Source organism: Oncorhynchus mykiss, chromosome 5, assembly GCF_013265735.2.
Source record: "Oncorhynchus mykiss isolate Arlee chromosome 5, USDA_OmykA_1.1, whole genome shotgun sequence".
Classification (NCBI taxonomy): Eukaryota; Metazoa; Chordata; class Actinopteri; order Salmoniformes; family Salmonidae; genus Oncorhynchus; species Oncorhynchus mykiss.
The window spans coordinates 63,727,974-63,747,878 of record NC_048569.1 but is presented as its reverse complement, the minus strand read 5'-3'; the positions used below and the strand labels follow the sequence as shown (position 1 = coordinate 63,747,878).

Genomic DNA, 19,905 nt, shown 5'->3' with positions numbered 1-19,905 from the left:
GCATCTCTGTTTTGTCCGAGTTTAAAAGTAGAACGTTTGCAGCCATCCACTTCCTTATGTCTGAAACACAGGCTTCTAGCGAGGGCAATTTTGGGGCTTCACCATGTTTCATTGAAATGTACAGCTCTGTGTGTCATCCGCATAGCAGTGAAAGTTAACATTATGTTTTCGAATGACATCCCCAAGAGGTATAATATATATAGTGATAACAATAGTGTTCCTAAAACGGAACCTTGAGGAACACCGAAATGTACAGTTGATTTGAGGACAAACCATTCACAGAGACAAACTGATATATTTCCGACAGAAACTGGCCTGGTTACAGCTTGAGGACAGGAGACATGGTTTGTCGAGGAGTCCCCTGACTAAAAGACAGGCTGATACAGCTGGAGGACAGGAGAGATGGTTTGTCGAGGAGTCCCCTGACTAAAAGACAGGCTGATACAGCTGGAGGACAGGAGAGATGGTTTGTCGAGGAGTCCACTGACTAAAAGACAGGCTGATACAGCTGGAGGACAGGAGAGATGGTTTGTCGAGGAGTCCCCTGACTAAAAGACAGGCTGATACAGCTGGAGGACAGGAGAGATGGTTTGTCGAGGAGTCCCCTGACTAAAAGACAGGCTGATACAGCTGGAGGACAGGAGAGATGGTTTGTCGAGGAGTCCCCTGACTAAAAGACAGGCTGATACAGATGTCTGAACTGAGAGAGACCTTGCACTCAGCTTTAAAATGATACAAGACACATCTATTACTTTTCATAGTCTTTTGTTATTATTGAATGGTAGGGGGGCGGGGACTGTCTTATATGGGACACCATATGAAGAGATGACGACTAACATGTACCCTCAGACAAAATGCTGATAGCTACAGTATCTATATCAGATTTGAATGACAATAGAAGATGAGAGACAAGTGTAGCCTATTTACAGTAGAAGATGTTTTGTCTTTGTAACACAAACACACCCATGGAATTTTGTTGTTGTTGATAAATGTATCTACACATAACCCTGATAAGTCAGAATTGTAATAATTATTTTGCGCAAAATGAGTGTACTGGGCCTTTTATTAGTTCTGTATGAGCGGACAGAAATAGCCGTCAGCAGCATGGGGAGAAAATGTTCTCTCATACCCCATTCATTGTAGTCCTTGTGATCTGTAGAGTTGCTATTTTCTTGATTTTTTTTCGTGTCAATTATCTCGTGACATTCCTGGATTACTCATCATATTACTAGTCAGATTTAATCAACAAATATGATATTAAGTAGAAAAAGGGTTAAGGGTACAAGACTGTCCAAATCTGGATGTGTTGGCAAAATCACTACATACAGTATCCCATCAAGCCAAGCGGGGAAAGGCACATTGTCACAGTTCCAAGACCAGTCAGAAACGCCCAGCTAACCCTACGTCAAGGATGCCGGTGGATCTGAAAACTGAACTTAGATCTGCGTAAGCAATGATATCCTTCACCACCGTCATCTTCCGACAGATATTTCAAACCTATTCAACAAAACAATACATCATTTGGAAGTTTCTTTACAGCGAATTCCTTAGTTACGTGATTGTATTATTTGCAAAGGAGTTTTGAAGGTGCAGTATTTATGAAGTTTGACAATGAGGACGAAAACTAGCATAGTTCAGCTAGTTTAGCCATGGAAAACCGTGGAAAAGTTTGATTGAAAAATTCAGAGACTGAAACATATAAATCAGATGATTTATATTTAAGGACAGAAAATCGATACACAATCCTGAAATCAGCAGTACTGCCAATAGTAAAACAAAGCTTAAAATGATGTTTGAGTGAACCCTGAATATAGAACATTCGCTTCCAGACACGGTAGACACCTCACCACTTTATTGAGAAGCATGTACATGAAGAGGAAAGGCCCACCCCCCCACTTGTACCATGTCATGAGGATACCTGGACCTCCTATTGAGATGTACCTTTTAAGTAAATCAGGTGAAAAAAGTAGACTGGAGTGTGAAATTTAAACTCTGTTAGGGATCAGTTGTAAATCCTCAGTCCATAAAACAGCAGAACAATATAGGAGATTTTAACAGATAAAAATATGATAATATTATAATGTAGGCTGAAATATGATTATGAACATGTACAGTGCCTTGCGAATGTATTCGGCCCCCTTGAACTTTGCGACCTTTTGCCACATTTCAGGCTTCAAACATAAAGATATAAAACTGTATTTTTTTGTGAAGAATCAACAACAAGTGGGACACAATCATGAAGTGGAACGACATTTATTAGATATTTCAAACTTTTTTAACAAATCAAAAACTGAAAAATTGGGCGTGCAAAATTATTCAGCCCCTTTACTTTCAGTTCATGATTGTGTCCCACTTGTTGTTGATTCTTCACAAAAAAATACAGTTTTATATCTTTATGTTTGAAGCCTGAAATGTGGCAAAAGGTCACAAAGTTCAAGGGGGCCGAATACTTTCGCAAGGCACTGTATGTGGGCAACTACATTCCAATACTTTAAGTAGGAGTGGTGCTAGTACAGAAAAACAATATCACCCCTTCCATATTATCACTGGGTGGTTCCTTACATAATATAACTGTGTTCGTATTTGCTACATTTTGCATAGAGATTCTCCATCAGTGCACACGAAGTGCTGTCTCTAAGTGACAATAAAGGGATAATAAGTCAGCCAGCAGTAGAGGGTGAAATTGGGTACAGTCTGTGTTCACCTGAATATGACACTCCTGCAATGCCTCAGGCTCAAATTTACTCTGTGATTAAACAGCATGGCTTAAGTATAAAATATCTGTGTGAAATGCCTGAAGGTAAAGCAAAAGTTATCTCCTCATTCTCAGCTTCAGAGCTTACTGGGGGGGGGGGGGGATGAGCTAAGCCCTTGACTCCTGTTTTCTAGACTTTTGAGATGATCCCTAAGCAGTTTATTGACCATCAGAGTAAGTTGTGAAGCTAAACAGCCAGTGAAGTGGAGCGGCAGCAACAGTGCATAATGAGTTCCACTGAACAGCAGCAGCCGTAGCGGCAGTATCTCTCCCTTACACACACATTTACTTGCAGGGCTGTCTCTCTCCCTTACACACACATTTACTCGCAGGGCTGTCTCTCTCCCTTACACACACATTTACTTGCAGGGCTGTCTCTCTCCCTTACACACACATTTACTCGCAGGGCTGTCTCTCTCCCTTACACACACATTTACTCGCAGGGCTGTCTCTCTCCCTTACACACACATTTACTCGCAGGGCTGTCTCTCTCCCTTACACACACATTTACTCGCAGGGCTATCTCTCTCCCTTACACACACATTTACTTGCAGGGCTGTCTCTCTCCCTTACACACACATTTACTCGCAGGGCTGTCTCTCTCCCTTACGCACACATTTACTCGCAGGGCTATCTCTCCCTTACACACACATTTACTCGCATGCTCCCGTAGTGAAAGAGCACACCGCCACCAATCCAGGCTTTCACTGTGGCAGAGCTCCATCCTCCCCTAGACACAAAGCCCCGTGCCTACTGGGATCCAGGTTCTGGGTCTGGAACACAAAGAACAGAGAGAGTAGAGAGACTTCAGTTGCCTTTTTATCTGCAGAGGAAGAGGGAGTTAGTAGATGCTCTATAGATAGGGAGGTAGCGCGGGGGGAGAGGGGGAACAAAGCGATTTGCAGTCAGGCTCAGCTGCTGATGCTACAAGCTGGAGGCTCACTGACTGCTATAGAAAGCTGGAGGCTCACTGACTGCTATAGAAAGCTGGAGGCTCACTGACTGCTATAGAAAGCTGGAGGCTCACTGACTGCTATAGAAAGCTGGAGGCTCATTGACTGCTATAGGAAGCTGGAGGCTCACTGACTGCTGTAGGAAGCTGGAGTAACAACATCACAGTACAGCACACACTCTCCGACAGACCGCGGAACCAGAGACGCACAGACACATACACGCTGAGTGAGGAACAGGTTTGCGAATGTGGATGGACCAGTCAAGTTCCAGTCCTGGGTAAGCCAACTTCCTCTGATACACAAGCTCCACACACACAGGCATGCACCCAGTATAGACACCGAACAGAGAGAACTAAGAATGGGTACTCCGACACTGACACTCACCTGTAATTAACTGAAGGCATACAAACATTATTTAATTAGGTTCTCAAACCACATATTAGGTCATAGATACGTGAATGGATACTGTCTCTTCATCCTGTTTTGACTCCCTGCCTTGTGGACTTTTGTGCGGTTTCCTATCACATCAGTGTCATCCCAACCCTTCTGTTATTTCTCTCAGAGGCTCTGTTTGTTGTTTCTACATCAGCCTCAGGTCAAATTAGGTTTGGGGGTTATGGAGTCATAACAGATCAAATCCAATTTTATTGGTCACATACACATATTTAGCAGATGTTATTGCGGGTGTAGCGAAATGCTTGTGTTCCTAGCTCCAGCAGTGCAGTAGTATCTAACAATTAACAACAATACACACAAATCTAAAAGAATGGAATTAAGAAATACAGTGCGGCAAAAAAGTATTTAGTCAGCCACCAATTGTGCAAGTTCTTCCACTTAAAAAGATGAGAGAGGCCTGTAATTTTCATAATAGGTACACTTCAACTATGACAGACAAAATGAGAAAAAAAATCCAGAAAATCACATTGTAGGATTTTTAATGAATTTATTTGCAAATTATGGTGGAAAAGTAAGTAAGTAAGTATTTGGTCACCTACAAACAAGCAAGATTTCTGGCTCTCACAGACCTGTAACTTCTTCTTTAAGAGGCTCCTCTGTCCTCCACTCGTTACCTGTATTAATGGCACCTGTTTGAACTTGTTATCAGTATAAAAGACACCTGTCCACAACCTCAAACAGTCACACTCCAAACTCCACTATGGCCAAGACCAAAGAGCTGTCAAAGGACACCAGAAACAAAATTGTAGACCTGCACCAGGCTGGGAAGACTGAATCTGCAATAGGTAAGCAGCTTGGTTTGAAGAAATCAACTGTGGGAGCAATTATTAGGAAATGGAAGACATACAAGACCACTGATAATCTCCCTCGATCTGGGGCTCCACGCAAGATCTCACCCCGTGGGGTCAAAATGATCACAAGAACAGTGAGCAAAAATCCCAGAACCCCATGGGGGGACCTAGTGAATGACCTGCAGAGAGCTGGGACCAAAGTAACAAAGCCTACCATCAGTAACACACTACGCCGCCAGGGACTCAAATCCTGCAGTGCCAGACGTGTCCCCCTGCTTAAGCCAGTACATGTCCAGGCCCGTCTGAGTTTGCTAGAGAGCATTTGGATGATCCAGAAGAAGATTGGGAGAATGTCATATGGTCAGATGAAACCAAAATATAACTTTTTGGTAAAAACTCAACTCGTCGTGTTTGGAGGACAAAGAATGCTGAGTTGCATCCAAAGAACACCATACCTACTGTGAAGCATCATGCTTTGGGGCTGTTTTTCTGCAAAGGGACCAGGACGACTGATCCGTGTAAAGGAAAGAATGAATAGGGCCATGTATCGTGAGATTTTGAGTGAAAACCTCCTTCCATCAGCAAGGGCATTGAAGATGAAACGTGGCTGGATCTTTCAGCATGACAATGATCCCAAACACACCGCCCGGGCAACGAAGGAGTTGCTTGGTAAGAAGCATTTCAAGGTCCTGGAGTGGCCTAGCCAGTCTCCAGATCTCAACCCCATAGAAAATCTTTGGAGGGAGTTGAAAGTTCGTGTTGCCCAGCAACAGCCCCAAAACATCACTGCTCTAGAGGAGATCTGCATAGAGGAATGGGCCAAAATACCAGCAACAGTGTGTGAAAACCTTGTGAAGACTTACAGAAAACATTTGACCTCTGTCATTGCCAACAAAGGGTATTTAACAAAGTATTGAGATAAACTTTTGTTATTGACCAAATACATATTTTCCACCATCATTTGCAAATAAATTCATTTAAAATCCTACAATGTGATTTTCTGGATTTTTTTTCTCATTTTGTATGTCATAGTTGAAGTGTACCTATGATGAAAATTACAGGCCTCATCTTTTTAAGTGGGACAACTTGCACAATTGGTGGCTGACTGAATACTTTTTTGCCCCACTGTACATAAATATTAGATTTAGCAATGTTGGAGCGGCATTGACTAAAATACAGTAGAATAGAATACAGTATATAGATATGAGATGAGAAAAGCAGTATGTCAACATTATGAAAGGGACTAGTGTTCCATTATTAAAGTGGCTAGTGATTCCAAGTCTATGTGTATAGGGCAGCAGCCTCTAAGGTGCAAGGTTGAGTAACCGGTTGGAAGCCGGCTAGTGATAGCAATATATTGTCTAGCTCCTTTGAAAACAGACATCTGATCTTGTTATCTTTGCAGGTGGGTATTCTCTCCTTGTCCCTAAAACGTGTCTTCTCTATTTGCTTCCTCTGTGCCGCCCTGCTCGGCCTGTGTCTTTGCTCATCCTCACACAATTAGATCTTAATTACCAGGACATGGGCTTGAGAGAAGGTTGCACCCCAGGATCGATCCTGCAGGCGTATCACGGTGAGGGGGACGTGTTGTCTGACTCCCTGTCCTGCCACAATCAGACTGACTGGCTTAGTGGGACTGACTGACTGTGAAGCTCCTCTAGGGCTTCCAGCCTCCCTAGACACGCAGACCGAGAGAGAGAGAGAGAGACAGGCAGGCAGACAGACAGACAAGCGAAACAATAACTGCTGGTGGAATGCAGTTCAGTTCTCCTATCCAATTCACCTGCCTATATGCCTGGAGTTATTTCTGATGATGCCTGTCCTTATTGGTTTTCCTGATGTTTGTTACGTGAGAGATAAGATGAGATGCGATTATACTTGGTCTATTATGGGATATTGGATGGGATATTGGATGGGATATTGGTTCTTCAGAAACAGAAGGGCACCGGTAGCTATTGGACTTATACAGCTCAGTCAATTGTGTTTAACAGCATCTAGCCACAGTATAACCCTGTCCATCCATAACGAAATGTCCTAATGAATGTTTATGGCATCCAGAATGCATCAGAGTGCAATGTATCCATTATGCCTGCGGTTCTTTGCCATCTCCTGCTGTTGCATATAAAGATGTCCACTGTGCTCAAATGTGACATTACATCTCCTCAGTACTGGCAGTGCCGAGCTTCATTGTGTTCCATCATGGCTTTACGAGGCCAGTAAAACCCATGCATCCCCTGTCATCAGGCTTAATGCACTGCTACTATCACAGTCTGCAGTAGAGAATGAGGGAACAAGTAGAGGTGTGGTGGAGGACAACCCAGGGGCTACTAGTGGCATGTCAGTGGCCACAGTGAAAATGTCCAGCTGGACAGTTCACTCTTGAAATATACCTCCCACTCACTCAGTTGCATAATGAAAGTTCAGAATGACCTGTCCTTGCCAAACTGCAGCGCTGTCCCTTGGCAACATCAATCGTACCTTAAGAACATCAAACCTGGATCACAGCTTATGAAAGTCATTGAAGAGACAGATTGACAACATTGAAAAGAGCCTGTCTTACACGTTTGTGTGAGGGCTTTCATTTACTACATTGCCTTGTTATGAAGGTGTACTATGTACAAGAGAGGTGTAGTGATTGGAATTAGCACCATTATGTAACTTGATTCAGTATTGTACTATGATGTCTACCTGCTGGTGACCAAAGCTAATAAGTAACATTATTCTGCAACAATAGGGAATATTCCTCAGTTCGATCAGAGGTGGACCTATCATCAATCTTATCATCATATCGCACCTATCCAATTGTCACCTCCACGAACCCTAATGCATTTCCTCTGTTTCCCCGGTCCCCTTGTTGAGCGGAGCCCTTGAACCCGCCGTGTAGTTACATTTGGCATCTGAGCTAATGAGTTTGCCTGTATCCCCTTTGTAGCGCCCAGATCATCTGCCAGCGCAGATACTAAAATAGCAGGGCAGAACAGAGGAGAGGCGGAAACAGGGATTTGTATTACTTTGTATGTCTTTTGGGTTTCGGCATGAAAGAGAGTGAACAAGTCATGTCTATACATGGGTGCTGAGAGAACACTCATTAGTAGTGGTATACTGTATGTGCTGTAGCTGGTTATTATTTCTATATGCTATTTCTGTAGCATGGTCAATGTGATCTGCTACAGCCTGGAATATATATTGAGGAGTGAACAAGTCATTTTGTTCAGGTTTTTAGTTGTTGGTTTCCCATCACATTTCATATCAATTATTGAGCAACAATATATTTGTTATTGTTTTTTTCTAAAATGCACTCAGAAACACTTAGATCCTGTTATTTTCAGAAGGTCAACAAAATGGCAGAAGATAGAGGTATGGTAGTGTAAGAGGCTAGCAGTTAAAAACATGAACCTTTAGGTGTAACTGAGTGTGGCCGCAGAGCCGCTAAATCACCTAGTGGGCAGCTTTACGAGGAGGGGGCTGTGAGTTTATATACTTGTCAGTCTCCACCTCATTTGATTTGATGAATTTTCTGGGCCTGGCAGCTTCACTGGAAATAGTGTGACTTTCTGGCCATAAAACAGATCTCTCTCCGGTATGGTACATGAGTGGGTTGTGGGGGCAGCAGGGTGAGTTCTACAGGCTCTATACTACAGTAGCTGTATCACTCATAGGCCATAGCGTCTCTGGCATTCCTGTTTTATCCCACCTATTTGCTTGGGCCTTTGGGGACGATGGTTCAGGTTCCTCTCTCTCTCTCTCTGTGTGGACCTATTGTTTGGGTCAGCTCTTTAATTATGTAATTAGATTAATAATCATCTAGTCATCGCACAAGCCACAAGCTGGTTGTACCAATGTGCCATAATGTGATTGATGTGAGTCCACAGGGTGTTTGATTACCCGGCCCAGGGTCTGCCCACCACTTGCCAGCAGGTGGCTTTAATTTGATTGATTTATAAGTGTTTGCCCAAAATAGCTGTTATATTGTATAACTGTTCCCACACACAGCCCCGACCCAGGCTATAAGTCATAATAGAACCCTATTTATTGTGTAACCAGCCTTAAACAGATTGCTGCTCTGTGCAAATGGGAGTATTTAACATTAGATGGATCCATCCGTTTTCACATGGAGCATTTAACGCACGTTAGTTAATAGTTTACAGGGCCGACTGAGCTTGGAACTGGCAACGTTCAGCAGGGGAGTGAGTGACAGGTGAAGATGGGTGATCAGTCACATTGTGCTGGAGCTCAGTCATCCACCCGCACTTTCCTCAATCAGCCTCTCTGTCTATTGCAGGGGATCATGGTATCCGTTCAGAAGCATGCTACATTTTAGCTGTTCAGCATTAAATAATAATGTGTCAGTTCATCAAATCATGTTATGAGGAGGCAGAGGATACAGCAGAAGAAGGAGAGCAGAGCAGAGCAGACACTGCTATCCAGCAGCAGGGAGTCGGGTAAATTATATTTTATTTCTGAGAGCTGTGGCAGCGAGGGGAGCTAATGATGAAAACTGTAAACCCAGTTGTTTCCTTCATTATGCAGGGTTAATGTGTATGTGATGTAAAGAGCCGACGGCAAGAGGAAGAGAAGAAAGACCTCCTCCTCCTCCTCTCCAAAAGCATCCCAGGAGTTGGAGTGTATTTTTAGGTCATTTGCTACTTTTTATTTTTTTATTTTTTACATTTGCAGGGGAAGGGACCTATTCCATTTCTATCTGGATGTTTGGAACCAAGATATTGAATGTCTGTTGTACATGTTGGTGACAGTTGATGGTGAGATCTTTCAGCTTCACTGCCAGAGCAAGTTTGATCAGAAATACAGTGCTGAGAATCCAGGCTTTGAACTACATGAAAGACATGGATAGGACTTTTCATTGTATTGAGGCCTGCACTGGAATCTATGATATGCTGTGCACACACTGCATATTTCTGTCAACTCACATGAGAATTTGACTTCACTGGCTGCTTATACATTAGCTTTATTGTCATTTAGTACACTCTTATCCAGAGCAACTTATAGGAGCAAATAGTTTTAAGTGCCTTGCTCAAGGGCACATGGGCATATTTTTCACCTAACCGGCTCGGGGATATTCGAACCAGCGACCTTTTAATCCCTGGCCCAACACCCTTAACTGCTAGCTTAACTTCCGTATACAGACAGAGTGAGGGGAATACTTTGTTGGTGAGTATGTGTGTGTATGTGTCGCCTCTCTCAGAGCCTTGACGAGCAGGGCTGAGGAACATTTGGTATGCATTGTGGGTGCGTTTCTGGATGGCATTCACTGTTCTCTCTATTTGACAGGTATACTCATCTCTCTGCACCGGGTTGCCACACTCTTAAGGTTAAGAGGACGGAGCGCCTTTGGTTCATGAATTCATCATGGGAGTTGAAATGGATGCAGCGGCATCTATGCCTCTCTCCACTCCAGCATGCATCTGGCTGAAATGAATTATGCAGCTTTCTTAGAAATAAATACACAACCATCACAGATTCACAGATTGGCCAGTTGTATGGCAGTAAACTGTCAGAACCTATCTCCCTCTCCAATCCTCTATCTAGCATGTCTTTCCTGCCCCTCTCCCTGTCTCATCGCTCGCTCTCATCTCAGAACAATCAATCTCTCGTACTTCAGATGAGGAGCGGCCTTTCTTCGTTCATGGTGTGGTGAAGGCTGATTGGTGGATGTGTCTGGGTTAACATTGTCTAAGGGGCCTATTATCTGTGTGTCGGGAGTTTGTTGTTTGTGTGCTTGGCTGTGCGGTTTCTTTGAGACTAACTGCCTGCATGCGTTTATACAGCATGCTGTTTTATCCCAGCTCCAGTGAAGCCAGTGAATTCCTGTGTGGTGTCAGAAGAGATCTGTGTTTGATGTGCAGCACCCAATTACCCAGGGACCTCATTGTACAGAGCAGACCATGGCATGCTGCCTACCCAAGCCTTTGGGAAGCTATGAGGTGAATATGGGACCTCTATGTTAGCATCTGCCCAAATCCAGGGTCAGTAAAATTACAATTAATTCTGATTTCAATTGACAGGTTTAGTGTGACTCAATTTTGTTGGTTATCATTACGCTAGACATGCTACAGACTGTCGCCATTGTAATTTGAGACTCTATTGTTGGCCTTTTGGTGGCATTTTCTATAAGGCAAATAATCAATCATTCATGATCTATATTGTAGATTCAAATGACATGTGATTGTAAAAACGTATGATACATCTCACTTAGTACTATTCCTGTTGGGAGGCCGGCCCAGTTTGCAGGGGTAGGAATCACATACTGGGATAGAGAGCAAGCAGCTGAGTCCTCCTTCCCCTCCTCTTAAGTCCCTTTTCATCCCTCTCTCCTTCCCTTTCTCCCATAAGCTCTAAAAAAAAGAGCAGCTGAGTCCCCTGCTATCTTTCCCTCCTCTCCAATCCTTCCACATTCCTCCCCTCTATTTTTTCATTCTAAGCTTTCATCAGGGAGAACTCAGAACCTCTGTCGTTTGCACGGTTCAGTGTGAACTCTCCCTGGAGCATTAGGCAGACTTTAGCAAGGCCACTGCACAGTGGGGTAGTATTTCTCTAACGCTGAGATTTACACCGGAGAGACAGGAGAGAGCACCTGTCAAATACCCATCCAATCACAAACGTCTGCACTCTCCGCAGCGCCTCAACTTCGGCAAAACCCTTTTTTCTACTCTCTCTTCTTCCCTGGTTCTGTCAAATTGTATAATCCCTCATCACCTTCCCTTAAACCCTCTTTCTCCTTTACTCTGTTTCTTGTGATTAGTTTTTTTTTCAAATTCTTTCCTTCTTCAGGAAATGTTTTTTTTTTGTTCGCTTCCTCTCCATCAATTTGTAATTTCTGCCATATCATCCTACAGACTTCTCTTTTTCCTTAACTGTAATTTAAATTATTCTCCCCTCCTTTTGACTTTCCTTCAACTGTTTACTCGTCATGGTCACTCGGTCTCTCCACACCTCTATTTTCTTCCCTCTCTCTCCCTCTGTAACAAGGGGCTATATCAGATCGTTTTAGAATGATTTCTCTGTAGACGTGGCTCTGTAGTTTGTCCTGAAAAAAGTTTCTCCCAAGTGTGTGTGACACCTACTCAACTTGTCTGCGACACTGACTCTGAAGTTATGGCTAGCCCCAAGTCGTTATATTTTTTTATTGTGCTTTATGCCATTTGCCTCATGACTCCTGCATGCTTTGTTTACTATGAACTTGCTTGTTTACCCAACTGTGGGACAGACTATGTTCGTTCCCACAGTTGGGATGCTGACTCTCTATTGGTTAGATGGACTCCTGGCCTCCCATCCTATTCTAACCACCTCTCGCTGGTTTTGTATTCATGTTACCTGATGAAATCGCTGTACAATATGATCTTATTGCCATCTAATGCACATTCAAATGAGGACAGCTCTCCCTGTCCTCTGCCATGCCCTGATTGTATTACTGCTGCTGATATCTAGAAATGTGCATGTACACCCTGGCCCATCTACTGGTGCTGTTGCAGACTCTGATTTCTGCTTCACTGATTTCTGCCCTCATAAAAGCCTGGGTTTTCTGCACGTTAACACTAGAAGCTTATTACCTGAAATGGATCAATTGAAAGCTTGGGTTCACAGCTCCAATCCAGATGTGTTGGTCATTACTGAGACGTGGTTAAGAAAGAGTGTTTTGAACACCTTTCTGGTTAGAACCTTTTTTGTCAAGACAGATCTTCCAAAGGTGGTGGAGTGGCAATCTTTACCAAGGAACACCTTCCGTGCTTGGTTGCTAGGTGACCTAAACGGGGACATGCTTAAACCACCTGACCATGTCCTAAAGCAATGGGACTCCCTAAATCTTTCTCAGATTACTACCAATCCCACAAGGTATGACTCCAAACACCCAGAAAAGGCTCCTCTCCTTAATGTTATCCTAGCAAACATTCCTGATAGATATTAGTCAGGTGTTTTCTGTAATGACCTTAGGGATCACTGTTTTACAGCCTATGTTTGTAATGGCTGCTCAGTGAAACAACCTGTCCTGATTCATAGACGCTTGCTAAAACACTTGAATGAGCAAGGCTTCCTTCATGAACTGGCCTCTGTAAACTGGTATAGAAGCAGCTTTATCCCCTCTGTTGAAGATGCTTGGACTTTCTCATTTTTTCAATATTTTCAGTGGTTTTGTTAACAAACACGCCCCCATAAAGAAAATGAGAATTAAAAACAGGTTCAGCCCCTGGTTCGACCCTGATCTGACAGTTACTCCACCTCAAGAATTCCATTTGGCAAAAGGCTCGGCATACTCAGCCTGACTGGCTCTCGTTCAGGAAAATGAGAAATAAGTGTACTCCGGCTATGCGGAAGGTCAAAGTTAGTTACTTTAAGGAGCAGTTCTCTCTCTGGGTCTAATCCCAATAAGTTCTGGAAAATGGTTGAATACCTGTAGAATAAACCCTCCTCCTCACAGCTGCCCATGTCCTTTAATGTTGATGATGTGGTTGTTATTGACAAGGAGCACATGGCTGAGCTCTTTAATCACCACTTCATTAAGTCAGAATTTCTATTTGACTCAGCCATCCCTCCTTGTCTGTCCAACATTTCCTCATCTCCCACCCCTTCTAATACGACTAGCCCCGATGCTCCTCCTTCTTTTCCCCCGCCCCGCTACAAAGTTTCTCCATGCAGGCGGTCACTGAGTCAGAGGTGCTAAAGGAGCTCTTTGTTTTTGTGGTCAAATTTAATCTGGGTCAGAAGGTTTAGAACCTTTCTTCTTTAAGGTTGATGCCCCTATCATCGCCACGCCTATCTCTGACCTTTTTAACCTGTTTCTCTTCTCTGGGGAGGTTCTCATTGCTTGGAAGGCAGTCCCGGTACATCCTTTAAATAAAGCTAATTCTAACTGTTAAAGGTCCATTTCTATTTTGCCCTGTTTATCAAAAGTGTTGGAAAAACATGTCAATAATCGGCTACACATACCTCTCCCTAATGTCAATATGCCTTGTCTATTGCTGTTTTGGTTTGTGATTTTTGTCTTATTTCACTGTAGAGCCTACAGCCCTGCTCAATATGCCTTAGCTAGCCCTTTTGTTCTACCCCCACACATTCAGTGACAGCACCTGGCTTAAATGGTGCTTCTAGAGACAAAACCTCTCTCATCGTCACTCAATGCCTAGGCTTACCTCCACTGTACTCACATCCTACCATACCCTTGTCTGTACATTATGCCTTGAATCTATTCTTCAGTGCCCAGAAACCTGCTCCTCTTACTCTCTGTTCCGAAAGCACTAGACGACCAGTTCTTTTAGCCTTTAGCCGTACTCTTATCCTACTCCTCCTCTGTTCCTCTGGTGATCTACAGGTTAACCCAGGCCCTGTAGCCCCCAGCATCACTCCCACTCCCCAGGTGCTCTCATTTTATGCATGTTAACATTAGATGCCTCCTCCCTAAGTTTGTTTTATTCACTGCTTTAGCACACTCCGCCAACCCGGATGTCCTAGCCGTGTCTGAATCCTAGCTTAGGAAGGACACCTATAAGGAATCCTATAAATAACTATAACATTTTCTGACAAGACAGAACTGACAAAGGGGGCGGATTTGCAATCTACTGCAGAGATAGTCTGCAGAGTTCTGTCATACTATCCAGGTCTGTGCCCAAACAATTCAAGCTTCTTCTTTTAAAAGTCCATCTTTCCAGAAACAAGTCTCACACCGTTGCCGCTTGTTATAGACCCCCTTCAGCCCCCAGCTGTTCCCTGGATCCCATATGTGAATTGATCGCCCCCCATCTATCTTCAGTATTTGTACTGTTACAGTGCCTTGCGAAAGTATTCGGCCCCCTTGAACTTTGCGACCTTTTGCCACATTTCATGCTTCAAACATAAAGATATACAACTGTATTTTTTTGTGAAGAATCAACAACAACTGGGACACAATCATGAAGTGGAATGACATTTATTGGATATTTCTAACTTTTTTAACAAATCAAAGACTGAAAAATTGGGCGTGCAAAATTATTCAGCCCCTTTAATTTCAGTGCAGCGAACTCTCTCCGGAAATTCAGTGAGGATCTCTGAATGATCCAATGTTGACCTAAATGACTAATGATGATAAATACAATCCACCTGTGTGTAATCAAGTCTCCGTATAAATGCACCTGCACTGTGATAGTCTCAGAGGTCCGTTAAAAGCGCAGAGAGCATCATGAAGAACAAGGAACACACCAGGCAGGTCCGAGATACTGTTGTGAAGAAGTTTAAAGCCGGATTTGGATACAAAAAGATTTCCCAAGCTTTAAACATCCCAAGGAGCACTGTGCAAGCGATAATATTGAAATGGAAGGAGTATCAGACCACTGCAAATCTACCAAGACCTGGCCATCCCTCTAAACTTTCAGCTCATACAAGGAGAAGACTGATCAGAGATGCAGCCAAGAGGCCCATGATCACTCTGGATGAACTGCAGAGATCTACAGCTGAGGTGGGAGACTCTGTCCATAGGACAACAATCAGTTGTATATTGCACAAATCTGGCCTTTATGGAAGAGTGGCAAGAAGAAAGACATTTCTTAAAGATATCCATAAAAAGTGTTGTTTAAAGTTTGCCACAAGCCACCTGGGAGACACACCAAACATGTGGAAGAAGGTGCTCTGGTCAGATGAAACCAAAATTGAACTTTTTGGCAACAATGCAAAACGTTATGTTTGCCGTAAAAGCAACACAGCTGAACACACCATCCCCACTGTCAAACATGGTGGTGGCAGCATCATGGTTTGGGCCTGCTTTTCTTCAGCAAGGACAGGGAAGATGGTTAAAATTGATGGGAAGATGGATGGAGCCAAATACAGGACCATTCTGGAAGAAAACCTGATGGAGTCTGCAAAAGACCTGAGACTGGGACGGAGATTTGTCTTCCAACAAGACAATGATCCAAAACATAAAGCAAAATCTACAATGGAATGGTTCAAAAATAAACATATCCAGGTGTTAGAATGGCCAAGTCAAAGTCCAGACCTGAATCCAATCAAGAATCTGTGGAAAGAACTGAAAACTGCTGTTCACAAATGCTCTCCATCCAACCTCACTGAGCTCGAGCTGTTTTGCAAGGAGGAATGGGAAAAAATTTCAGTCTCTCGATGTGCAAAACTGATAGAGACATACCCCAAGCGACTTACAGCTGTAATCGCAGCAAAAGGTGGCGCTACAAAGTATTAACTTAAGGGGGCTGAATAATTTTGCACGCCCAATTTTTCAGTTTTTGATTTGTTAAAAAAGTTTGAAATATCCAATAAATGTCGTTCCACTTCATGATTGTGTCACACTTGTTGTTGATTCTTCACAAAAAAAATACAGTTTTATATCTTTATGTTTGAAGCCTGAAATGTGGCAAAAGGTCGCAAAGTTCAAGGGGGCCGAATACTTTCGCAAGGCACTGTAGGTGACCTAAACTGGGACATGCTTAACACCCCGGCCGTCCTACAATCTAACCTAGATGCCCTCAATCTCACACAAATTATCAAGGAACCTACCAGGTACAACCTTAAATCCGTAACCATGTGGGAACCCTCTTAGATATCACCCTGACCAACTTGTCCTCTAAATACACCTCTGCTGTCTTCAACCAGGATATCAGCGATCACTGCCTCGGTCAAATGACCAACCCTCATCACTTTCAAACGCTCCCTAAAACACTTCAGCGAGTAGGCTTTTCTGATCGACCTGGCCCGGGTATCCTGGAAGGATATTGACCTCATCCCGTCAGTAGAGGATGCCTGGTTGCTCTTCAAAAGTGCTTTCCTCTCCATCTTAAATAAGCATGCCCCATTCAAAAAAATGTAGAACTAAGAACAGATATAGCCCTTGGTTCACCACATACTTGACTGCCCTTGACCAGCACAAAAACATCCTGTGGCGTTTTGCATTAGCATCGAATAGCCCCTGCGACATGCAACTTTTCAGGGAAGTCAGGAACCAATATACTGAGTCAGTTACGAAAGCTAAGGCTAGCTTTTTCAAACAGAAATTTGCTACTTGTAGCACTAATTCCAAAAAGTTTTGGGACACTGTGAAGTCCATGGAGAATAAGAGCACCTCCTCCCAGCTACCCACTGCACTGAGGATAGGAAACACTGTCACCACCGATAAAGCTACGATAATCAATCTTTTTTTTTCTTTTACCCCCTTTTTCTCCCCAATTTCGTAGTATCCAATTATTAGTAGTTACTTTCTTGTCTCATCGCTACAACTCCCGTACGGGCTTGGGAGAGACGCAGGTTGAAAGCCAAGCGTCCTCAGAAACACAACCCAACCAAGCCGCACTGCTTCTTAACACAGCGCGCATCCAACCTGGAAGCCGGCCGCACCAATGTGTCGGAGGAAACACCGTGCACCTGGCGACCTTTGTTAGCGTGCACTGCGCCCAGCCCGCCACAGGAGTTGCTGGTGCGCGATGAGACAAGGATATCCCTACCGGCCAAACCCTCCCTAACCCGGACGACGCTAGGCCAATTGTGCGTCGCCCCACGGACCTCCCAGTCACGGCCGGCTGCGACAGAGCCTGGGTCTCGACAGAGCCTGGGAACCCAGAGTCTCTGGTGGCACAGCTAGTGCTGAGATGCAGTGCCCTAGACCACTGCGCCACCTGGGAGGCCGATAATCGATCATTTCAATAAGCATTTTTCCACGGCTCGCCATGCTTTCCACCTGGTTACCCTTAACCCGTACCAACATCTCAGCACCCCCTGCAGCACCCCCCCTCCCCTCTCCTTCACCCAAATCCAGACAGCTGACTTTCTAAAAGAGCTACAAAATCTGGATCCCTACAAATCAGCTGGGCTAGACAATCTGGACCCTCTCTTTCTAAAATTATCGTCCGGAATTGTTGCAACCCCTATTGTTGATTATTACTGCATTGTCGGAACTAGAAGCACAAGCATTTCGCTACACTCGCATTAACATCTGCTAACCATGTGTATGTGACAAATAAAATTTGATTTGATTTATTACTAGCTTATTCAACCTCTCTTTCGTATTGTCTAGGATCCCCAAAGATTGTAAAGTTGCCGCGGTTGCCGCGGTCATCCCCCTCTTCAAAGGGGGGGACACTCTAGACCCAAACTGTTACAGACTTATATCCATCCTGACCTGCCTTTCTAAAATCTTCGTTAATAAACAGATCACCGATCATTTCAAATCCCACTGTACCTTCTCCACTATGCAATCTGGTGTCCGAGCTGGTCATGAGTGCACCTCAGCCACGTTCAAGATCCTAAACGATATCATAACCGCCATCGATAAAAGACAGTACTGTGCAGCCGTCTTCATTGACCTGGCCAAGGCTTTCGACTCTGTCAATCCTCGCATTCTTATCGGCAGACTCAATAGCCTTGGCTTCTCAAATAACTACTTCTCAGTGTTCAGTGTGTCAAATCGGAGGGCCTGTTGTCCAGAACTCTGGCAATCTCTATGGGAGTGCCACAGGGTTCAATTCTCGGGCCGACTCTTTTCTCTGTATATATCAATGATGTCGCTCTTGCTGCTGGTGATTCTCTCATCCACCTCTACGCAGACAACACTATTTTGTATACATCTGGCCCTTCTTTGGACACTGTGCTAATAAACATCCAAACGAGCTTCAACGCCATACTACACTCCTTCCGTTCGTCCAACTGCTTTTAAATGCTAGTAAAACTAAGTGCATGCTCTTCAACCAATTGCTGCCAACACCCTCCCACCTGACTAGCATCACTACTCTGGATGGTTCTGACCTAGAATATGTGAACAACTACAAATACCTAGGTGTCTGGTTAGACTGTAAACTCTCCTTCTAGACTCACATTAAGCATCTCCAATCCAAAATTAAATCTAGAATCGGCTTCCTATTTCGCAACAAAGCCTCCTTCACTCATGCTGCCAATTGGGGCGGCAGGGTAGCCTAGTTAGAGTGTTGGACTAGTAACCGGAAGGTTGCAAGTTCAAACCCCCGAGCTGCCAAGGTACAAAACTGTCAGTCTGCCCCCAGGCAGTTAACCCACTGTTCCTAGGCCATCAAATAAGAATTTGTTCTTTTAACTGACTTGCCTAAATAAAGGTAAAAAAAATAACAAAAAAACATACCCTTGTAAAACTGACTATCCTACCGATCCTTGACTTTGGCAATGTCATTTACAAAATATAGTACTCAGAGCACGCGCTCCAGCAGGTATATTTCACTGGTTATTCCCAAAGCCAACACTTACTTTAGCCTTCTTTCCTTCCAGTTCTCTGCTCCCAATGACTGGAACAAATTGCAAAAATCACTGACACTGGAGTCTTATATCTCCCTCTCTAACTTTAATCATCAGCTGTTAGAGCAGCTTACTGATCACTGTACCTGTACACAGCCAATCTGTAAATAGCACACCCAATTACCTCATCCCCATAATATGACTTACCCTCTTGCTCTTTTGCACCCCAGTATCTCTACTTGCACGTCATCCTCTGCACTTCTATCACTCCAGTATTAATGCCAAATTGTAATTACTTTTGCCTCTATGCCCTATTTATTGCCTTACCTCCCTACTCTTCCACATTTGCACACACTGTACATAGATTTTTCTATTTTTCTCTTTTTATTTTGTGTTATTGACTGTACGTTTGTTTATGTGTAACTCTGTGCTGTTGTTTTTGTCACACTGCTTTTTTTTTATCTTGGTCAGGTCGCAACTGCCTACCTGGTTGAAAAAAAGAGAAATAAATACAGATGTACAAGTATAAATAATCAGCTTTCTTGATGTCTATAGTATTCTCTCTGGTATGCAATCTGGTTTCCGCTCAGGTTATAGATGTGTCACTGCAAGATCCTAAATGTTGTCACCATTGCCCTTGATTCTTAGTCATGTTGTGCTGCTATTTTTATTGACTTAGCCAAAGCTTTTGATACGCTAGACCATTTCATTCTTGTGGGCCGGCTAAGGAGTATTGGTGTCTCTGAGGTGTCTTTGGCCT

General features: G+C 43.6%; 1 protein-coding gene across 1 annotated transcript in view; it reads left to right on the top strand.

Moving 5' to 3' along the window:
- The first annotated feature begins 3,179 nt into the window (after nucleotides 1-3,179).
- Nucleotides 3,180-19,905, top strand: part of lingo3a (leucine rich repeat and Ig domain containing 3a) — a 41,080-nt gene continuing 24,354 nt past the window's right edge. The window contains exon 1 of the mRNA XM_021603822.2: nucleotides 3,180-3,985. The gene's annotated coding sequence lies outside the window, so the exon portion shown is untranslated. The remainder of the gene's footprint in view (nucleotides 3,986-19,905) is intronic.